The sequence below is a fragment of the Lathyrus oleraceus genome, chromosome 6 (genome assembly GCF_024323335.1).
Source record: "Lathyrus oleraceus cultivar Zhongwan6 chromosome 6, CAAS_Psat_ZW6_1.0, whole genome shotgun sequence".
NCBI lineage: Eukaryota > Viridiplantae > Streptophyta > Magnoliopsida > Fabales > Fabaceae > Lathyrus > Lathyrus oleraceus.
This window is the reverse complement of record NC_066584.1, coordinates 85,672,101-85,678,152: the sequence shown is the minus strand read 5'-3', so window position 1 is coordinate 85,678,152 and position 6,052 is coordinate 85,672,101. Positions and strand designations below refer to the sequence as shown.

Here is a 6,052-nt window from a genome sequence, read left to right as displayed (position 1 = left end):
CGAGTATAGTAAACCCCCTTATTCCTGCTAACAATTTCGAACTAAAACCGTCTTTGTTGCAATTAGTGCAACAAAACCAATACGCAGGTCTCGCAATCGAGAACCCGAATCAACATTTAAATTTTTTTATCCAACTAGCCGACACCTTTAAATCTAACGTCGCTTCACCGGATGCGATCCGTTTAAGATTGATTCCTTTCTCCCTCAGGGATAGAGCACGTTCATGGTTAGATTCACTTCCAGCTAACTCAATAACTACCTGGGAAGACCTTAGGAGAGTATTCCTTGCTAGATATTTCCCCCTAGTAAGACTGTTGTTCTTCGAAACCAAATAACTAGATTTGCTCAAAACCAAGGAGAATCTCTTTTTGAAGCTAGGGAGAGATATAAAAAGCTATTAAGAGTCTGTCCACACCATGGCCTAGAACAATGGTTGATCGTTCATACCTTCTACAATGGACTCCATTATAACACCAAGATGAGCATCGACGCTGCCGCAGGTGGCGCACTGATGAACAAACCGTATCCAGAATCTTGTGACCTAATTGAGGATATGGCCCAAAACCATTACCAATGGGGAACTGAATGAGCATCAATAGAGAAAAAGGAGACCCAAGGTGGAATACATGAGGTAAGCTCTCTAGACATGATGCAGGTGAAAATGGACGCTTTAGCCCTTAGGATCGAACATACGTCTACAAACACTAACACCGTAGCAGTAGTCCACACAGAGTGCGAACTCTGTGGATCTAAAGGACACGAATCGGCAGAGTGTAACCTTTTGAACAAACTGAATACCGACCAAGTGAATTACGCCCAAGGTAACCCATTTTCAAACACTTACAACCCTGGATGGAAGAATCATCTGAATTTCTCCTATAAAAACCAGAACCCTATCCAAAATCATGCACCTCAGAGACCGCAAGGTTATCAAGTTGTTACCACGAAAAATCTCTAAGGCATGCTGAAAGCATAGTTAATGACAGAGTCCTGTGAATTTGGGGGTTATACCCCATAAAAGGATGAAGAGGTGTTGGAGGCAAGCAAGAGTGGGAAAAAATACAAGTCAAGGGGAAGCCGGCAAGAGAAGTTGGCCTGGTCGACAAGCCATTTCGTCGACTGAGGTGAAGTTTGATACTTAAAGAATTATAGCCAAATGCGTAGAAGACAGCATCGCCCTAACTTCTGGGCGGGAGAAATTTGAAATTTAAAAATAACCAGTAGTTACAAGAAGAATAAGAGCGCCAGAATCTAGAGCAGTTAGCAAGACATGGGTGCAACGGTTGTGCAGATCGTGTGACATAACATCTGCTAGTTTCTAGGAGTTTCAGCTTATGAGTAGTTCCTTTAGTTTAGTATAAATAGAATGTCCCACGAGGGGCTCAGGGTGTTCACTTTGTACTGAAAATCACTTGTAAGAAAACTTCCCATTCCCAGCGCGAGGAAGCAAGATTTTTTTAGAGTGCTATGTACGTGAATCACCATATTTATTTCAATGCAACTTCCTTACTTTTCAATTGTTCCCGTTGAACATTTTATCTTAATTTCATTTACTTTTGAGTTGTCATTTTACGTTGTTGTTTACGCTGTCGACACTGATTCTATTACGATAATAGAGTTTACCAAAAGCGTGTTCGTCGTGTACATCTTTTGAATGCTATAGCGTTGTCGGTCACGAGTCACCCATAGGCTGTAGCATCGTCTAAACCGTTCGTGTGGAAAATTCTACGCTTGTTCGGCACTTTGTTGGACAAGCCTCACTTGCACTAGCACATGTCATAGGATCAACTGGTCGATCCTGCAAGTAACCCTTTGTTTTAAGGCCTAGGGAGGACCAACAATTGTTTACCAATTTCCACAGTAAACAAAATGGCACGCCCAGTGGGACGGTGCTAGAGCAGTTGCGAAATTGCATGAAACTCAGAAGTGGAAAATTGTATAGTAAGCCACGAAACACTGTGAAAATGTCAGAAAATAACACGGATGAAGTACCACGAGGAACTTTATCCACTACGGAAACAATAATCTCACAGGTTTCCACTTTGCCACCGATGACAACTGCAGCCTTAACCATGTCGACCACGGGTGTGGTTGGAACATCAATGCCTCAGCCTCCACCAGGAGGTTCAGAATCAACGATAACGATGTTCAGACCTTATGTGCCTCGCTTTGGCACCACAGATCCTCTTTATGGAATGTCGTATTCCTTAATGCCAGGATATCAGTCGACATCAAGTGCATCACTGTTTTCATATACAAATCCACCCTTGTAGGGATCAGCACAAGGGGGAAACATTAGGAATAATACTCAGAACAAAACCATGTCGCTGTCGAACACTTCAGTAGCGGTGTTGAGACAACAAATGGACGATAGTAACCATGAATTGGTTAACATGTTGACCAACCAGATGGGCACAGTCTTTAATCCAGTAATACAAGAATTTGCTGAAACAAATAGGCAGGTGGCGAATCAATTGACACACTTGTGCAATTTTCTGGGGGCACCGGCTCGACAGATGGCACAAGTGGTTAGGCAAGTTATTCCTGTGCAAATGGAGATAGGGGCGGCGGAAGATGATACAGTCCACGAAGGACAAATCATTAGACCCCTTCAAAATCAAGGCGTCGAATCAGGAGTCGCGGGACGTAACCAGATGGTGATGGTTAACCGACACCAGGATGCTGATCAAATTATCGATCAACATCGACAAGAAGACTTAGCAGTGGAGAATAATTTGACAACTATTGTCGAAAGGATTATGGCCAGAAATGGTATGGGTGCTACACTGCAAAGGCCATTGTACGCCTCCCCGTTAGCTGAGTTTATTCTCCAAGCTGAGGCGCCCAGGGGGATGAAAGTGCCTAAGTACACTAAATTTGGGAGAGAGTCTGGTGAATCGACAATAGAGCATGTTGCCAGATACTTAACAGAGTCAGGAGATCTAGCTCATAATGAATGTTTGAGAGTAAAAAAATTCCCTTCCTCTCTAACTAAGGCTGCCTTCACATGGTTTACTTCGTTGGCCCCAAGTTCAATCGATTTATGGGCCAGATTAGAAAAGAAGTTCCATGAACAGTTTTACAAAGGACACTCCAAAATTAGTTTGGCAGAATTGTCTAGTATCAAGAGAAGGTTTGCTGAGAACATCGACGATTATCTGAATCGTTTTAGGTCCTTAAAGGCTAGGTGTTTTACGCAAGTGCCAGAACATGAACTGGTTCAAATGGCCGCGGGGGATTTAGATTATTCCATTAGGAAGGAAATAAATCCAACTTTTGTGAAAATTATGTCACAATTGGCTGATAGAGTTCGACATCTAGAATGGCTAAGGTTAGAAAAAGTTAGGCACAATAAGTCTAAGAAAGAAAAGGTAGTGTTTGTCGAATACGACGCAACAGACCCAATATGTGAGGCTGATTATGCTTCATCGACCGAATTAGAAATCGACGTGGCTGAACTAAAGCCAGGATCCGCCTATGAGTGTCGATCATTGCTTCCTGCGCAAGGAAAAAGTCCTGTCGAACACAACCCAAAATTCCCTTCGAAAACTTATACTTTTGACGTGTCGAAATGTGAGGAAATTTTTGACTTGTTGGTCAAAGATGGTCAAATGGTGGTACCTCCTGGTACTAAAATACCACCGTTAGAACAGAGACAGAAAATAGGGTTTTGTAAGTATCATAACTATCTTGGTCATAATACCTCTAATTGTTACCTTTTCAGGGATTTGGTTCAGAAAGCGATTCAAGAAGGCATGCTGAAATTTGCTGGCCGCAGAATGAAGATCGACGCTGATCCTCTTCACCAGGAGGAAGCCCTATTCGTGGAGCCAGTCGAGATCAACATGGTCGAGATCATCGAGTACGATGAGGCCAACATGCTGGAGCAAATTGGTGAAAGCCCAGATGTCGATATAGCTGAAGCTTACCCAAGGGCTGATGAAGACTTGGTGGATTTTCTGTATCGCTGCAAGAACAAGGGTTCATAAGTGTGCTTGTGCCCTAGGTGTGGTGTTGTCACCGACAAAATAGTGGCGGAAAATTTCCAGAAATTGCAGTTGGGTAAAAGCAAAAGAAATGGGCAGACCAGGGGTTACCAAAATGAAAAAGGCTCAAAAAAGATTGTGAGAAATACCCAAACAAGGCCTAAGAGCTTTGTACCGTCGGCAAGTTCCCCTAGAGGTACTTAAATCAAGCCTTAGGAAAAACAAGACACCCAACAAGGTGTTGTTGCTGCTGCTAGAGGAGGTCTAGCAATTAACTACAGGCGTGAGTTTAAGTCTGAAAAAAGGACTTATGTTTCTGAAAGTTATTTGGGGAAGAACCCCATGTCGAGAACTCAATGGAGACGCTTTCAGAGGCGTAAACAGGCCGAAAGAGAGGCTGCAAGAGGCATGTCCAGTGAGGCAAATGCTGGGAAGAAAATTGTTGTGAAGGTCAACACAGCAGCGAAGGAACGGATCAGAGAGTATGTCCGTCGACCAACTGAGAGATGTTCTGATGAAGTGACTGATGACTTCAATTCAGAGTCTGAAGCAAGTCTAGATATCTTGGTCAACATGGTGTCAATCCTACCACAAGAATACAAATGTGTGACTGAAGTGGAGGAGTCGGTAGACGATGCTGACGCTGAAGAAATGGCTCTGCACCAGCCAAGATGCTATTTTATGTTGAACAATGGCTCTACTGAAAGCCAAGAGGCAGTGTTTGAAAGACCAACGATGACCATGAAGAATCATTTGAAACCACTGCTGATAAGGGCAAAAGTGGAAGGCGTGACTGTCAACAAAGTCTTGGTCGATTGTGGTGCCACGGTCAACATCATGTCGCACCATATTCTAAGGAAGATTGGCAAGTATGACACCGACATCAGATCTAACAACGTGGTTTTGTCTGACTATGGAGGAAAGACGAAAAGTACCATGGGAGTGATTGTGGTGAATATCACGGTGGGTTCAATAACCAGACCGACATTATTTATGGTGGTAGACGCTAAGGCAAGTTACAATTTGCTATTTGGCATAGAGTGGCTACATGGTGTAGGAGTCGTACCATCTTCAGCGCACCAAAGGTTGGTGATTTGGAGAGAAGATGGAGTGGTCGAAAATGTTGAAGCAGACCAAGGGTACTTCATGGCCGACGTAAATAATGTCAAGAAGAAGGATTTCGAGAGGAAGCTGGCCAATATTTCTCCTTGCTTTCCAGCTGAGGATGTATATGCTAATCTAAGTAAAGCTTTCGTCTCTCTAACTCTGCACGAGACTCATGGCTTCATTTGGGATGTGGAACGCCTAGATGATCCACCCTATACAGGTATCTGACCGACAGGCTGGGGAGACGTCATTGATGATGACTGATCTAAAAGCTCTAAGAAAGATATTGGCATATGTTGCCGAGAACAAAATAAAGTTGGCTCTAGAGGCTAAAGAAAACATGGTTGTCGAAGCCTATGCGTTAAATAAAGAGGGGCATATGGCTATTGGGCCAGAACCCCCAGACAAGCCAACTTTGGCTAAAAGGAACATCGACATGCAGCGTCTGGGCTATATTTATGATAATGAACCTTTAGGGTTTGAAAAAGACCCAAAGGCACCATAGAAAATCCGACTAAAAGACCCCTTGGAAGAAGTCGACCTTGGCGAGAATGGCGAGAAAAGGCCAACATACATAAGCGCCAACATCGACAAAGAACTAAAGTCTGAGGTAATATCCATACTTAAAGAATTTAGGGACTGTTTTGCTTGGGATTATAACGAAATGCCTGGTTTAAGTAGGGATTTGGTCGAGTTAAAGCTGCCAATAAAAGATGGAAAAAAGCCAGTAAAGCAGACGCCCAGGCGTTTCGCCCCAAAGATCATGGCAAAGATAAAAGCAGAAGTAGAAAGACTCCTGAAAAGCAAGTTTATTCAAACTGCAAGGTATGTCGAATGGTTGGCCAATATTGTGCCATTCATCAAGAAAAATGGGTCTTTAAGAGTATGTATTGATTATAGAGATCTAAATGTTGTCACCCCAAAAATGAGTATGCCATGCCCGTGGCGGAAATGTTGGT

General features: G+C 43.2%; 1 non-coding gene across 1 annotated transcript; it reads right to left on the bottom strand.

Annotated features, from left to right (window-relative positions):
* Nucleotides 1-316: 316 nt before the first annotated feature.
* On the bottom strand, nt 317-423 carry LOC127099398 (small nucleolar RNA R71). Its single transcript, XR_007793903.1, has one exon. It is a non-coding gene; the product is annotated as a small nucleolar RNA R71 (small nucleolar RNA).
* Nucleotides 424-6,052: the final 5,629 nt, after the last annotated feature.